This window comes from Lycium barbarum, chromosome 9, assembly GCF_019175385.1.
Source record: "Lycium barbarum isolate Lr01 chromosome 9, ASM1917538v2, whole genome shotgun sequence".
In the NCBI taxonomy this organism is placed as follows: Eukaryota; Viridiplantae; Streptophyta; class Magnoliopsida; order Solanales; family Solanaceae; genus Lycium; species Lycium barbarum.
The window spans coordinates 115,858,536-115,875,401 of NC_083345.1; the positions used below are offsets into that span (position 1 = coordinate 115,858,536).

The 16,866-nt window shown below is 40.5% G+C and overlaps 1 non-coding gene and 1 pseudogene across 1 annotated transcript; both read right to left on the reverse strand.

Annotated features, from left to right (window-relative positions):
* Positions 1–3,009: 3,009 nt before the first annotated feature.
* Positions 3,010–9,549, reverse strand: LOC132612217 (alpha-mannosidase I MNS5-like; annotated as a pseudogene).
* A 5,453-nt stretch (positions 9,550–15,002) lies between these two features.
* Positions 15,003–15,109, reverse strand: LOC132612428 (small nucleolar RNA R71). The gene has a single exon (XR_009571789.1). It is a non-coding gene; the product is annotated as a small nucleolar RNA R71 (small nucleolar RNA).
* Positions 15,110–16,866: the final 1,757 nt, after the last annotated feature.

Sequence of the window (16,866 nt, forward strand, 5' to 3'; positions counted from 1 at the left end):
AAAGTATAGAGCATATCCCAAAGACTTAAATAGTAATTTTGTACACACCGAGAGGTTAATAAGACTAATAGGAAAAAAAAAAAGGAAAAGGAAAAGGAAAGAGAGTGGTTAATAAGAGAAGGAAATCAAATCAAAAAGACAACTGACTGTAATGCAAATATTTGTTTATAGCTGCAAGTTGGCAAAGGTTTAACAAAAGCTCCAAGCCTTCATCTTAATCTTCCCAAGCAGCCACAATGGGAATTTGGAAGAAACGCCAAACAAACGATGTTGAGCCCAAGAATTAATCGTCGGACCTTATTTAGGCACAAAAATTCAGAGGTAGTATTTAATTAGGACTCTATTTCTTCATGTTCCTGTCAAAATAATTTATGCTGGACAAAAACAGATTAAGAAGCATTATCAGTAAAATTGTACACAATAGTTATGACGTGGAACACACCGTTAGTATATTCGTTTAAGGATTCATAATTGTTGTCGACTAACAATTTTTTCGTTGACTTCATGTCCTAGAAATGTGGGAAACTTTTACATTTATAATTTTATCCAACATGAAATATTTTTATTTGAATTTTAAAGGGTATATAAGTCATTTAATATTTACATAATATTTTGATTAATCAACATTTATATTCATGTTTTTAGAATAAAAAAAATATATAGATATAGATAGATATAGGGGTGTCAAAAAAATATGAAAAACCGACCGAACCTAACCATACCGAACCGATTTTTTATAGTGTTTTTTCAATAAAACCGTAGATTTTTATTTAAGCTTATAACCGTCCTGAATAATTAGAGTGGTCTTTTTAATTTATATAAAAAACCGAAAAATTTCCGAACCGAACCGAACCGAATAGCCTTACATGTATGAACTATATTTTATATATTACAGGTATGTTAAATTGAAAATATAAAATATATTTTATAAGTTCTGTTTCAAATATAGAAAAGAATTTTGGCCACTAAATTTTGGGCCTTTAGTTGATTGGATTTGTTTTCAAAAGTATACTTCATATACATAATCATACGGTCATAGATTTATATGATTTAAGTAGGCATTTTTGGTTATAGTTAGCACTAACAGAAGTTTACTTCTATCTTGGTCTCCTCTACAATGTTGCTTGAAGTAATTGTATCAAATTCAAGTTGTGGTTTCCGTGACCTATAAGTTATTGGCTCAATTCAATATTGTTGTCTTTGGCAAGTTATTCTTCTCTCTGGTCAATCAGTGAAGATTCACGTCATTATTGTCTTGCTACTTGATATAACATATTTCAGTTTAATTATTTTGTGTAGTTTTTTTACGTTAAGTAGTCATAAGAAACTAATAGAAGCTTTATTTGATGGTATAGTACAAATAGGTTTGTGGAGGTCTGTGTCGTTTCATTTTAATGGTGGTGTATTCTTAGGTGACACTTTAAAACTAAAATAATCGAAAATTAACTGAACCGTACCGATACCGAAAAAACCGAGATGATGGGACGGTCTCAAAAACTCTAATTTTGGTTATACAAAATAAAATAATTTAAGAATTGGGATGGTATAATTTTTTTAAAATGACCGACCGAACCGTCACATTGACACCCCTAGATAGATAGATATAGATTAGCCAAATACAAATTATTTCTCATTAAAAATAGTTTTTTAAAATATATTTTTCTAAATAAACAGTTTTTAACAGTTAGACCAAATATGTTCTAAATAGAGCTGCGGAAGAGTCGGGATACAACTTCCAGACATCGGTCCTCCCGCTGCTGCCCACCCCCATGCCTTATTCTTTGTTAGGCGTCAACTACTGTACGCTCAACAGACAAAGATGTATACCTAACAGAGACTCTGTAAACATATAATTATAAATACAAAAAACACTTTGATCGTCATTCCGATTGGCAATTCCGGTATAGCTCCCTCACATTCTCGTAAGTCTCCCCTTTATCGCTTTCTCTTTGCATAGTTAAGTATATATATCTCTTCAATTGGAGATGGGATTTCTTTATTAGATAGACATACGTGATTATACTTATTAGAGGTACATTTACGCATACGATTGAATTGCTATAGGACACATTAATGGTTCACAAAAAGCGAACCATCGCTCCTCGTCCCAAACACTCAACTCCACGGGCAATTGCGCTGCCTGAGTAGGACCAAAACTTAGTTTCAGTATGTCCATCACTTCACAGCAAACTATCTAGCAAAAAGGACGCTTTACCGGTTGTTGAATTAGCTTCTTATGCTTCAATAAAGGTTGAATGTGAGCTTGCCCCTGCGTCGAGGGAACCATACAAAAGCCCTAAGGTTGATCAAGGAATTGTCCAGCAAGCATGAAAACTCTCCTCATTTAGCTATAATTTGTATGGCACTCTTTGTGTTAAAGTGGCGTCTATCATTGATGATCCTAGTGCTAAGAATAGACATTTTAAGGATGCTATTGAGACTGCTAGGAAAGTGGTTTTACTGTCTCCCAATTCGACTGAGTTTGCACATTTCTATGCTAATTTCCTGTATGAGGCTGCGAATGAGGGGAAAGAATATGGGTAAGTTGTGCGGGAGTGTGAAAGAGCATTGGCAATTGAGAACCCCATAGATCCTGCAAAAGAGAGCTTACAGGAGGAAAGTCAATTGAAGGATGAAGCGCCTCATGCTCGGATTGATCATGTACGGAATGAGCTCAGGAGTTTAATTCAGAAGTCGAACTTTGCATCCATTTCTACTTGGGTGAAGCATATAGGCAATGGTGAGGAAAAATTCAGGTTTATCCCGATTAGGTAAAACCTGGACTCTGCCAATTCAGGACGTAAAGGATAGTATTTTTCAGTAGGATACAATATCTGATGGTCCAGAGATCCCTAAATTATTGAAAAGGGTCCTATAAGAAAAACCAACCATCACAGGTAAAACTGTAAAACCAATTATGCTAAAGCTAAGCTTATTGCAAGGAAAGCAGATGCAGCAGCGGGAAAAAGCACTTACAGAACAGAGGAAAGAATGGAGGAGAAACATCTTTTAGCTCTCTGGGAGCACTCCGTATTTCTTCCACGCCTTGAAAAATTTGCAATGTGATGAATTAGCTGCCTCGATATCCCCAACAAGAACCTGAAACCAAAAGAATCATGTTGTTTTACCACTTTATAGTTTTCCTTGAGTTATTCTGTTACATATGTAGGAGAACCGTATTATAAAAAGAAAAAGGATACGCAGAAAGAGACTAGATGTCATCATTCGTGACAAAAAGTTGTATCAGTTTTTAGAGAACTTATAAGCTACAGATTTCCTTATTGGGTGTGTGAACAAAGTGTCACATTGATAGCTGAAAAGAAAAGGAAGCTATTTATAAGAAGTTGGATACTCTTAATGATGTGAGGCCTTTTGGGAAAAACCGTGCGAGCTTGGCCCAAAGCGAACAATATCACATCATGTTAAGAGTATCTTTGGGCCGTTTTAGCCCAACAACTGGTATCAGAGCCAATGGTTTGGCGGGACGAGTATGAAGATGGCGGAGTGTGGCGTGGGGCCCAGCTTAGTGCCTTTGGCCGTCTATGGGCCGGTTTACGACCTTTACTCATAGCTTTGAAGACGCATTCACAGTATTTGGGCTTCGGTGACCGTAAATACTCTGACGATGTGGGGGGCACATTGACACATTGAATCTCTAACCCGTGATGAGTCATGTGGAACTTAGTTCGAGGGGGAGTGTAAGGACCCACAGCCATATCCACTGTGAACCCCCGGGTACAGCACCATATCCATGCTGACCCCATGAACATACATGCGTACATGACATGACATGACAGGAGGTCACGGGTTCGAAGCGCTGCAGCGTGTGCGAACTGTCTGTTGGCACCTGGTAACCATACAATACCTGTCATGTCATGTCATGTACGCATGTATGTTCATGGGGTCAGCATGGATATGGTGCTGTACCCGGGGGTTCACAGTGGATATGGCTGTGGGTCCTTACAAAAAAGGCGACTTATAGTCGAGGATCCACAGTATCTACACTGGGGTTGCCCTCCATGACATGACATACATACATACATACATGCGTGGCATGGAACAGCTGGGCGCTAACCATACTGCGCATGGACTATTGAGTAATTGTGGCAGTGAAATCACCATATATTCGAGAATACACGCTGCAGCGCCTCGAACCCGTGACTTCAGGCCTTTTGTCCCCCTGATGGAGAATACACGCTGCAGCTCAATTGGTAAGAGGCGCTCCGTCAGTGGAGACAAAGGGCCTGAGGTCACGGGTTCGAAGCGCTGCAGCGCGTAGCGAACTGATGTCTCCTCACCGCCACAATAATGCAGTGTACATGTCATGTCATGTCATGGAGGGCAACCCGCAGTATGGATATGGTACTTGCGGATCCTCAAACACAAGTCGCCTTTTTTGTAAGGACCCACAGCCATATCCACTGTGAACCCCCGGGTACAGCACCATATCCATGCTGACCCCATGAACATACATGCGTACATGACATGGCAGGTATTGTATGGTTACCAGGTGCCAACAGACAGTTCGCACACGTTGCAGCGCTTCGAACCCGTGACCTCCTGCCTTTTGTTCTCCCGAAGGAGACGACTCTCACCAGTTGAGCTGCAGCTCAATTGGTAAGAGTCGATTCCCTCTGGGGAATGTAAAGGGCTTGAGGTCACGGGTTCGAGGCGCTGCAGCGTGTTATCTCGAATATATGGTGATTTCCTGCCGTACAATACCTGAGTATGTCATGATCATGGACTCACGCATGTTTCATGGGGTCAGATACCCAGAGGTTCCATTGACTGTGCAGATACAGCCTTGGGGTCCTCACAGGGAGATTGTTGGGTGTGCGAACAAAGTACCACATTGATAGCTGAAAAGAAAAGGGAACTATTTATAAGGAGTTGGATACTCTTAATGAGGGCAATATGCGAATTGCCCTTTTTTTTGGGTGGTCTTTAAATTTTGCCCTTCATATTTGAAATCTTTAAATTTTGCCCTTCGCTAAATCGCATGGGTTTCAGGTTTGAACCCCCACACAGTCAAAATTTTTTAAAAAAAATCGCAAGGCAAAGTTTAAATTTCGCTATGCCCCTATCGGCATACACTTGTAAAGGAATTAACAAAGTTATGCCGGACCCGGCATACTTATGCCTTATGGCAGACTTGGCATAAGTATGTCGGTTCCGGCATAACTTTGATAATTCCTTCACAAGTTTATGCCGGATCCGGCATAAAAGTTTGCCCATTAAAAGTATGCCCCCATCGGCATAAACTTGTTAAGAATTTACCAAACTTATGCTGATGGGGGCATACTTATGCCTTATGGACAAACTTTGCCTTGAAGCATATACATGTATTTTTTCAAGCATATATACCAAAGTTACATGGAAAAGTATTATGCTGAAACCAAATGTCCATCCCATATACAAATTCACACTTTGGCTGGCAATACAAAGTAGATTAGTAACTGTTGATAGACTTCACAAATTTGGCATTCAAGGGCCACCTGATTGCATCTTCTGTGGGCAGACCCAAGAAACATTTTCCCGTCTTTATTTTGAATGCTCCATCACAAAAGGGTTGTGGTACAGATTGTTGGTATGGCTGGGGTACACTAGAAGAATAGGGGGCTGACAAGATGGAATCAAATGGATCTCACACATTGCTAGATACAAATCAGGCCACTGCTCCATTACTTGCTGCATTTTTGATATGCTAGTGGCATTGGTTTGGAGAGAAAGGAACCTACTCAGATTTCAAAACACTCAGTTTCTTCCTGATAGACTCTGCAGAGAGATTGCACAACATATTCACATCCAAGGCAGGAACAACTTCAAATGGCAGAGAGCTCTTGCTGCTATGAATTGATATCCCTAGCTAAGTGTAGTTGATTGAAACTGGCTATTGTTTTTTAATGTAATAGTTGCTTCTAGTTTGGCTTATACAAGTTAGTGAGTAGGAATTTTACCATGTACAGTTGAAGGTCAGCTTCAACTTTGTGCTGTACAAGTTTTTTGGATGGAATAAAATAGACTTTCAACCAAAAAAAAAAAAGTTTGCCTTATAAGGCAAAGTTTATATTTTGTATTTCCCCTCCAGTAGACTTTGCCTTGAGGGGCAAACTTTTAGTTATGCTGGATCCGGCATAACTTTAATTTTTTCTTGAAGATTGTATACTGGATTCGGCATACACTCCCCCAGTCCTGCCTTGCGAAATTATTTTTTTTATTTTATGCCTGAGCGGGGGTTCGAACCCAGAACTTCATGTATTCGCTCATCTTTCCAAGCAAAGGGCAAAATTTAAAGACCACAACTATGAAGGGCAAAATTTAAAGACCACAAATTTGAGGGGCAAAATTTAAAGACCACCCCAAACGAAGGGCAATCCGTGCAAAAAAATGTCTTAATGATATGAGACCTTTTGAGGAAAACCGTGCGGGCTTGGCCCAAAGTGGATAATATCACATTATGTTAAGAGTATCTTTGGGCCGTTTTAGCCCAACATTCCTTACCTGCAGACCAGGCCAGAACGCTTGAAGACTCGTGAGCTGCCTGTATGTTGCTATTCCTGTTCTCATGTCAGCTTCATGATGCCTACATTAAATTAAATGTTCTGATCTTTGTATGATTGCTGAATTCCAGGACAAAACGAATGCATAATACATAATCCTCAACAGTAGATTTGGTGAAGCACAGACTATGATAGAAGAATTTCAGGGAGAAGACAGAAAAGAATAAAGGACAAGGACAAAGGAGATGGTTCCAGCATTTTCTATTCCTGTTCATGGTAATTGCCACAAGAAGAAATGGGAGGCCAAGGCACCAAGAATCAGTTTAACTGCTAAATATGATGGCAATACATACAATATATATATATATATATATCAAAATTTCAAAATAGAGTGTGATTATTATATCATGGACCATGTCTAAAATATTTCTGACAGCAATGTAAGCAGATTGAAACATCTTCCAAATTTCATCTCTTCCAAAAAGAACGTAGGCTTTCATTAGGTATTCAAAGAATGAATCCACGCCTAAAAAACAGCCAAAAGAAAAAAATGAAATATCAAGAGAATGCATGTTGTGAAGAGTAACGGGCAAGCAAGGAAGGATGGGAACGTTATTTATCTAGGCAAATGAGAACCATGGAATCAGCCGACATCTAGACAAAGCATATGTCACTATATTGAGAAAATGGTTGTGGAGAGTCTCCTAAAAGTGCTCTATACAGAAACATACCAGCTCCAATTCCAGAAGAATATTCCATCCCGTCTCCAGTTGCTACATCTAGCGTAGTTCCAAGAAGATTTAGAGAACTCCGCATGCTCCATAACTTACAAGAGCAGGCAAAGCTGCTGTCTCAAATCTTGGATCATCAGTTAAACGAGATAATGCACCCATTTCAAGGATTAGAGAAGCTGATTACATGAAAAAATAATCCACATACTATTATGATAAGACTTGATGGAGGGCTAATGACATCTATTTGATAGAAGCTATCGAAGTTCAGGCAAATAAATACAGAGGTAAGGCAGGAAAGAAGAAGTAATTTACCACATCCAGATGTGCTCGTTTCTGTTGTCTCGTCCGCAATTACACCATGCTGTCACATTTTGCATTTAACGCGTCATAAATTCATCTTCCACAGATGCTGATGCAACATACGACCCTACTGATTCTACCAGAAACGGGTTCTACATGGTGTGCAAAAACTGATGCCGTGTCCCAGTAGTGCAATTCATGGACTGAGCAATGGCATGTGATTTTCGAAAATCTTTAATTAGGTGCCAGAATTTTATTTCCATAAATCAATAGAATGCTGTTCTCATATTTCTGTCACAGTGTGTAGCAACAAAGTATTAACAGACAAGGGAAAAGGAAAATCAAAACTTGGCTGCATATTTGAAGTAATTTCTTATTTTAAATATTGAAGGGATTATGCAGCTATCGAATCCATCATTTGCCCTTCAAGTATGTGTGAGTCTTTCACCAACTGAAAGTAATGCCGGTCAAAATTCAGCAAGTCAGCTATACTGATGTTGTTACTGTAAAAAAAATGCTAGACGTGCTTAACTGGGTGAAAATTTTGAATTAGACCGTGATACTTTGAAATCTGATGGTATTTTCATATGCCTTCTCGTTCGTTAAACGAAATAAGAAACAAAAGGAGGACAATTATACATGTATACCTTGTTCACCATCAAAGCTATTGTAGGTAAGAGTAAGACGATTATCTTCCTGAAAAGATTCCATAGTACCAGTGATAGTTCAAATGAAGCAAAATACATATACTCATTAAGAAGAATGGAGTTGAAAATAGAGAATCGTTGAATCACCTTATAGATGATGAACCAAGCTGAAGGATAAATCTGAATACTGTTTACCCAGAAATTAGGTAAAAATTAAATTTGAAAGTGAGGTATAGGATATGTGGATGACTTTAATCTATTTTTAGATTTATGAGAAATGTTTATGGACGTACGTGCTATAATATGTATATATGAATATATATCAATGCCTCGAATGGATATGTTGTTATAGATGATTAAGTTAATGGTGTTAGAAGAATAACAAAACCACAAAGATCCACTGATTCGGACTAAAAGAGAGAAGAGAGAGAATGTTTCAATATATATTTTCTATTACAATGTTCTAGATCTCAAAAAGCTAACCCCCTAAAAGTGGGGAAATGCCCTCTATTTATAGTTTTGCCTCATGGGCCTTATACTCAATACAAAGCCTTTTTAGAATACAAAAACCCCTAAAAGGATAAGATAGGGCAGTACGGTCTGACACCCGTATGGTTATCAGTACAACGTGACAGAATGGTTTTAATGCATGGCAACTCTGCAACTGATTAACCGGGCCAACAACCATGATCAATTCGGCCATGGAGAAATCGGACTTACGGCCACGATCAATTCGGTTATGAAGAAACCAGACTAACTGCGATGCAGAGTTTGGTCCGGAGATACCGGACCAAACAAATTTACTTTTCTTGGATCAACCGCATCTGCCCCGGTCTGAAAGAAAAACTTCATACTCGTGCTTGTTTCTTCTTACCTTCGTTCCTCGGACTCACCGGTCTTGCATAAATTTGGCTTTTACCGTATACAGATAGTCCTCACACTTCCTGGACCATAGTTTTACTGGAGTAACAGGAAGTGGATAAGTCACAAAACCGGCGGTTCCATGAGCTCGTTCTTATCTTTTCATTTTGGCCGGAACAGTTGTGTTACATCCTTCTGCCATCAACCACGTGTCTTACCCCGAATGGCCGACTTCGGGAACCACTGTAACATACGTCGCCTCAAATCACGTCTCATTAATTGTGGGACACGTGGCACCCCCGGTTGGCTGACCTCTGTAGCCGCTACAGTCTTCCATGCCTATATAAGGCTTTTAACCCTCTCATTTTACCACTTTCACTTCACCTTCTTACTTCTCCACTTCTGATCGTTTTCTTCTCCCATTTTCTTAGTTGTTTCGATCGTGATCATCTCCTTCTCTCGCTCATTTTGACCGTAAAAATAAACCAACTTTGCCAACTTCTCCATTGCTGTTCTTTGATCGTAAGTGCTCCTTTGTTTCCTCTTTCACTCATCATTTTGAAATCTTCAATTGCCCTTTCAATCTTTCCTTATATTCTCGGTTTCATTTCCTACTTCAAATTCACCAATCTCCTTTTCCATATCTTCCGAATGTCTGCCAACACCGAAACTACCTCCCAGGATGTTCTCTCAGTTTTTTCTCAAGGAGCCGAGCTAAATTCACAACCCAAGGGAAAAACTGTCATTGAGCGCACCACTTTGGACATAGTACCGTCCAAACCCTACTACAACAAAGAATTTGAAGTCGAGAAGCCTTCTCTGATTGCGGATAGATGGTTCGATATAAGGCGATATCCTTCGTCCATTACCGAGGACAAACTTGACCAAGTCCGGGCTGATTGCGGATGGGATAGCCGTCCGGTGCAAGTGTTTGCCCCCGGGCCCGATGAATCTTTCATCGATCATAAGGAGGGTTTCTTGTATGTTTACACCTATCCCTTTACACTCAAGCTCAACCCCCAAATCGACCCGGTTATTTTGGATATGTGCCAGACATGTAATATGACCTTGGCCCAAATTGGTCCGATAATCTGGAGCACCGTGGCCTGCCTCCAGCTGTTGTCCAATAATGTAAAAAGGGAATTTACGATGACACATTTCATCCATTTATATTCCCCGAGGCTATTCCGAGGGGGTGTGATAAAGCTCGCCAAGGGAGGCTAAAACCCGATCTGTTCGAAGATGGATGGACACAGAGATCGAGGTTGGTTAGAGCGCTACGTCCGGGTAAGGACCGTGGACATTATTCTGGCCGATTATATGCCCTTTCCGGATAGGTGGAATGATAATCATAAGTTTCTCAGTTCTCCCTTAAATAATTATCCTTGAATTCTTTGTCAAACATTCTGTTATATCCCGTGTTTTCGCATACTTGGAAATTTTAAAATAATTGCGACTTGTACGTCATGAGGCAATATTTTGATTTTAGTTAATATGTCTAGGTTGTCCATGAAAAATATGGCGTGAAGACATCGGGGAAGGCTGAGGGCAAAATCAGAATTTTGGAAATTAGTTCCGTGAATTACAAAACAAGATCCATCATTAATTGGGCTAAAAAAAAATTACAAATAAAGGCTCAATTAAGGAGGTGGCCGGCCATGTGGCGATAAAAAGGCCCAAGCCCAAATTATTAAAATCCATGTGATAAATACTTTTTAAGAGGGTCAAAGTCTTTATTTTGCAAGAAACTTCAAGAACAAAAAAATTGGAGAGAAAAAGAAAGGGGCATTCGGCCCTTACAAAAAAGGAAAGAAAATTTTTCTAGTTCTTCACTTTTGATCCAAAAATTTTGTCCTCCTTAAATTCCTAACAAGTTCAAGACGCTCTTCGACGTGGTATAATTAATTAAGCGGGAGAGCGACGTTTGCGGCGAGTTGAAATTTGAAAAAAAAAGGTAAGATTTCTATTCTTTTATGTTATGGAAGAAATATATGTGCTATGATGATTAAAAGTGCATGAAAATCGTGAAATTGTGGTGAGTGTGTGAGGTCGTGTGGTGTAGTAGTGAAGGGGGAGATGGATTAGATTTATTTAGTATTTTAATTGTGTTGTTATGGCCTTGTGATGAAAATAGAAGGTAAATGGTTCTTGTTGTTATGGAAAAATTTGTTGTAAGGTTGTTGTAGGAAAATATGCAACTTTATCCTAGTTTATGTAAATATGGAAATGGAAGTGGTAAGGTGCAAATTATGATTGTTATAAATGAAATTGGAAGATAAGAATATGTTGTGGATGTTTATGTTGAAGATTGGAAGTTTAGGTGAATTATGGTTTTGGTGGAAAGTTTGTATATTTTGTATATCTTGTGAATAGTTTATAGAAATGGTATGAAATGCTTCCAAAGTGTATTGTAGTGATCTTGATTAGTAATGAATGTGAAAACAGTGAGATTGGTTTGGAAATGTGAAGTTGGAAATGAGAGTTATTGCAGTATGTTGGAAAGAGGGCTAGTTAGTCTATGTTGTGTTTTGTGGTGATTGTTATTATTGTGGGTATTGTTGTTGGTTTGGTTGTTGATGATTGGAGCCGAGTTAAATCTCGGGGATGTTTTATGTATAGGGGAGATGCTGCCCAAATTTTTGTAGAAAAGTGTAAGTTAAGATTCATGTTCTAAAGGCTTGAAATTGCTAATTGGTAAACATGACCATTGGTAGATTTTGGGCGAAACAGGAATTGAACTTGGACGAGCGTAAGGCGCAACTAAGGTATGTAAAGCCTTTCCCTTCATTCTTTGGCATGTTCTAAACCTAATAGGCTCGGACGCGAGCCTTAGATACGACCCTGTTCCTAGAAATCCGAGATTAAAATTGGCTTCGTTTCATTCAGTAAGATTGAATTGGTCTCTTAATATATCATTGGCAAAATAACCTATATGTATGCAACTTTCACAAATGAAGTCGGAATGCCCTAAAACTCTCATGGATGACTCCATAAGACCTACGATCCATAAATTTACGTACGCCATCTCGGTTCAGCCCAAGGTGGGCCCACAAACTCTGATACTTTCTGTATGGCTCCAATTAACCCACTCCTGTACGAAACTCTCAGGTAAATTTTGGTTATTAGTCTGTTTGCTATATGACAAGTGTTATGATTCTAGTTATGAGTCTTATGATATCTTTGACGTCTGGAGTCGGTTCTGGACATTTTATTCCGATATAATCTGTCGTGCCAGCCCATATGACATATATGCGTATATTATAAGTATTGTCCGATTGATTCGACTTGACCCGCCGTTTGGCCTACTTCAGTTTCATTGAGTATGTATAATGATCTGTATGCATATGGTTTCTCATTAGTCTGTTCGTGGATGCCTCAATGCTTCCTTCACTGCGCTCGGGCCAGGTTCTGTTACTCGTGCACATTCCACTACATTGTTCACCGCGTCCCTCGGTGTGCGGGCAGGGTTCTATTTACATCTGTATATGATATGATGATACGGGGATGGCGGCCAGGATGACATATGATCTGTCTGTCCACCGCGTCCCGTACTAAGAGGGCCGGGATCTGTTACCGCGTCCCTCACTAAAGGGTCGGGATCTAATATGTATGTTATCTGTATCTGTATATGCTTATGATTCTGCATGCATGACTCTGTCTGGTACACGTCTGTATATCTGATCTGGATTGTGACTGTCTGTTACACTTCAGAAAATCTGATTCGGACACTGATTCTGACTGTTGTGCTTCTGTACGTCTGATTCGGATTATGATTCAGTCTGTCATACTCTTGTACCTCTGACTCAGATTACGATTTTGTCAGCGACACTCTGTACTCCTGATTCGTGCTATGATCTTGTCAACCATACTCTGTACCTCTGCTTCATATTACGACTCTATCTGTTATACCCTGTACTCACTTTATATATTTATACTTTGTATTTCTGATTCGGCTTCGGGTTCGATTCTATCCGCTATATTTTGTACCTCTAGTTCGGATTATGATTATATTTGTTACCTTTCCGCTTTACATACTCGGTACATTTTTCGTACTGACCCCCTATTCTTCGGGGGCTGCGCTACATGCCCGCAGGTACAGACACATCGCATGATACGCCACCAGTTTAGGACCTCTGTTCTGCTGTTTGGAGTGCTCCCTGATCTGGAGCGCGTATTTTGGTATATATATCTTCTGTTATTTACATATTCTGTATATATGGCAACTTGGGTTACGGCGGGGCCCTGTCCCGTCATCTGATTCTGTTATGTCTGTTAGAGGCCTGTAGACATGCATGTGGGTTATGGGTTGTTACTGTTCGGGTAGGTATGTACGAGTTTGCGATTCTGTCTGCTATGATAGCCTCAACGGCTTATGTGTAAGTCTAAGTATGCTTATGTGTTCGTATATTCCCGCGCGTTGTATTTATATCAGTTTGAATCTGTGTATGTCTAATATGGATTATCTGTTTGGTACGCCTACTCTGTTAGGTAAGTACGTACGGGTATCCAGTTAGGATACCAGTCGCGGCCCATGGGGTTGGGTCGTGACACATTTGCTCCCTTGTATTAACAAGATTTCTCCCCTTCTTTCTTTATATCAGTCGTGGCATAGATACCTCCGACTGTCCGGAACATGAATGAATGGGTTGAAGCACTCCTCGGCCAACACACCCATGAAGAATGGACATGGGGGCACCTGCCGCGTAGCCGATGGGTTGCCTAAAACCACGGTAATACTCTGCTTGAGTTGGAATATATTGTATCTTCTACTTTTTCCTTTTCTTTTTATAACCTCTTCGGTACAAAGGTTTACCCAAGGGCTCGGTGACGTCAATACCGGAGCTAGCAGCCGAGCCTGCTGCACCGGTACCTGAATTTGATTCAACAGGGACATCTCGTCTTATTACAGCTGCCAATAAAAGGCAGAGAAAGCCCTAGGACAAAGGGCAGAAATCGAAGAAGAGGACAAGAAGCGTCGTTTGGACTCTAAGGGATGAAGCAGATCCCAATTTCCTTATTCCAAGGGTCTATGTGGCTCTCTTCGTCACTTCTGTTCTAGAGAAAGAAGCCATCATTCAGCCATTTCCTTCACCGGGGAAGGACCTTCAGCTCCAGCTTTGCATACAGGTGGGGAAGAAGTTTTTTATCTGACATTTCTAAGGTCAGTTGAATACGTTGACATTTCAGGTAATGCTTCATCTGAGGAGGCTCCCCTACAAAGGACTAGAAGAACTGGGCTCTCTTTGACTACTAAGGCCAAACAAAGAGCTGAGTCGGTCCCTGACACCGAGGCTCCAATGGATACCGGCCTCTTGCTTGGTGGTGACCCAGTGATACGCTCAAATTACACCTATTAATGGCGTAAAGCGGACGTCGTCAAATATAGTAACCCAACAAGGTTGGGGTCGAATCCCACGGGGAATACGGTTCAGAAATTACTAATTGTTGTGTACTATTCTTTAAAACTTTTTCTATTCCATCACACCTCGTTTGCTGTTTTAGTGAACCAGGTGAACATGGCTGGAAGACCCCATCGCAATCAAGGGAACCAAGGGGGGATCCAAGTAAACCATCCTGCACCAGAAGAAGAGGAGGATGAGAATGTATTTGCAGAATTCATCGACGAAGCTGATTATGCTTCTGCTGTAGTTCCCCCGAGAACAGGAAATGCTAATTTCAAAATTGATAGTTCTATCTATCAGCTATTGAAACTTGAAGGCTATTTCCGAAATTCTTCGGAGGACTGTCCACTTCGACACCTAAAGAATTTCGTGCATGTATGTTCCCAACAATCTCAAGGTGCTGTTCCTGCTGATGTACTGCGACTGCGGGTTTTCAAATATTCCTTAGCTGGCCAAGCTAGGGAATGGTATGAAAAGCTCCCGAGCAATACTATTCATACCTGGAATGAGCTGGCCAATATCTTTCTAAAAAAATGGTTCCCACCCAGCAAAAAGGCTGAGCTTCGGGATAAGATTTTTGGATTTAAACAACTTCCAGGGGAACAACAATATGCTGCATGGGAAAGGTTCAAATATTATCTAGCTCAATCTCCGACTCATGGATTTTGCATATGCAATTCTCACAGAGAAGTTCTACAAGGGGCTAGATACAATGAATCAAATAGCTGTCAACACTGCAGCTGGTGGATGCTTCATGGACAAATCCTTTGTCAACATCACCCGGTTGCTCGACAAGCTTACTACCCATAATCAAGCCTGGCATTCGAGTGATAGCGAAATCCTATCATATGGTAGTCCCTCTGTGGCCGTGGTGGCCAAAGAAAATCATGAGCGAGATCATGCGTTCGCTCAATTGCAAACCACCGTGGATTTATTATCAAAAAGGCTTATGGAGAAAGAGGCCAAATGTGTAAATGCTGTCGATGAGATGCCACCTCATGCTCCCGGAATGTATCAAGTTTCTGACGAAACTTATCTTGAGGGGCAGCCACAATATGAGGATGCGAATTATGTCAATAACTCGCAAGGGGGTTATCAACGGCAAAACTACCAAGGTCCCGGTAATCACCCATGGCAAAGGCCTCAACAAAATTACCAAGGAAATAATTATGGAAGAACTGACCAGGGTAATCCCAATCAAGGGAATTACAATAACTATACTTATGGCAACAAGAGCTCTAACCCCTACATTCCACCTAGGGGGCAAGCATCCAATTCCCAACCATGGAGAGATAATTCAGCTAATAACTCGGCTGGCAACACGTCTAATGATTCTGCGGAACTGAAGAGTATGATGCAGAAAATGCTGATGAATCAAGACAGAACAGAAAGCACAATCAAGGGAATGTCTCAGGTCCAACTATCGCATTCAGCTTCCATTCAGAAGCTCGAAGCGCAATTCAGAGACCTCTCCCGAGAAGTGCATACTCCTCAACGGGGACAACTACCGAGTGATACAGTTCCAAATCCAAAAGGTAGTGGAGTAAACTCTGTGGAGAATGTACTTGCTATTAGCACCAGAAGTGGAAAAATACTTCATGATGCTAATAAAAAGGTTATTGAGCTTGAGCAAATTGTTGAGGAAGAAGGGAAGCCTGATGTAGCTAATGATATTGTGGAGGAAGAAGCAGGGGAAGAAGTCCCTATTGTAGCCGAAGAAGAGCAGAATCTTGATAACCCCAAGGCACCGGTGGAAAACTAGGAAAGGGGGAAGGCAAAACTTTTCGGTGCTCTTCGCCCTTTAAGCCAATTATTTAAATCCTCACCGCCTTTTCCTCAAAGGCTAGTGAGAAAAACAGAAGATGAAAAGTGTTTGCGGTTTTATGATCAACTCAAGTAGTTGACGATGAACATTCCCTTCATGGACGCTGTCCAAGAAATGCCTGGCTTCGCTAAGTATCTGAAGGACCTCTTGACAAAGAAGAAAAATCCATTGAAACACGACACTGTGGGTATCACGCACCGCGTTAGTGCCATTCTTTCCAAGACCACATTGCAAAAGAGAGAAGATCCTGGAGCATTCACAATTCCATGCACCATAGGGCAGCAGAATTTTGCCAGGGCTTTGTGTGATAACGGGGCTAGCATAAATCTTATGCCCCTGGAAATTTTTAAAAGATCGGGGCTAGCAATGCCGAGGCCTACTACCATGAGGTTGCAGATGGCTGACAGATCAATAAAAAGGCCAGTGGGGGTCGTTGATGATGTGCTGGTTCAAATAGGGAAATTTTTACTGCCGGTAGATTTCGTGATTCTTGATTGTGTTATTGATCAAGAAATTCCTATTATTCTGGGAAGACCTTTCCTTGCCACAGGGAGGGCTCTTATGGATTTCGAGAAGCACGAAATAAAGTTCTGGGTG